Here is a 212-nt window from a genome sequence, read left to right as displayed (position 1 = left end):
CATTGACCACCAACGTTTATGGAGTGCCCAACGTGTGCCACCATGTGTCTGAGCTCCTACTGTGTGCTACACCCTTTGTCCAGAGAACAAAAAATACTCCCCCGCCCAGAGCTGAGGTGGCCACTGAGATTCTGGGCTGATGTGAGGGGCTCCCATTTCCGAATATCTGAGGATACCTGGGGTGGGGTGGGATGAGCACGCAGGCCCGCCCT

The sequence above is a fragment of the Arvicanthis niloticus genome, chromosome 22, assembly GCF_011762505.2.
Source record: "Arvicanthis niloticus isolate mArvNil1 chromosome 22, mArvNil1.pat.X, whole genome shotgun sequence".
NCBI classification, from domain to species: domain Eukaryota; kingdom Metazoa; phylum Chordata; class Mammalia; order Rodentia; family Muridae; genus Arvicanthis; species Arvicanthis niloticus.
This window is presented reverse-complemented; position numbering follows the sequence as displayed.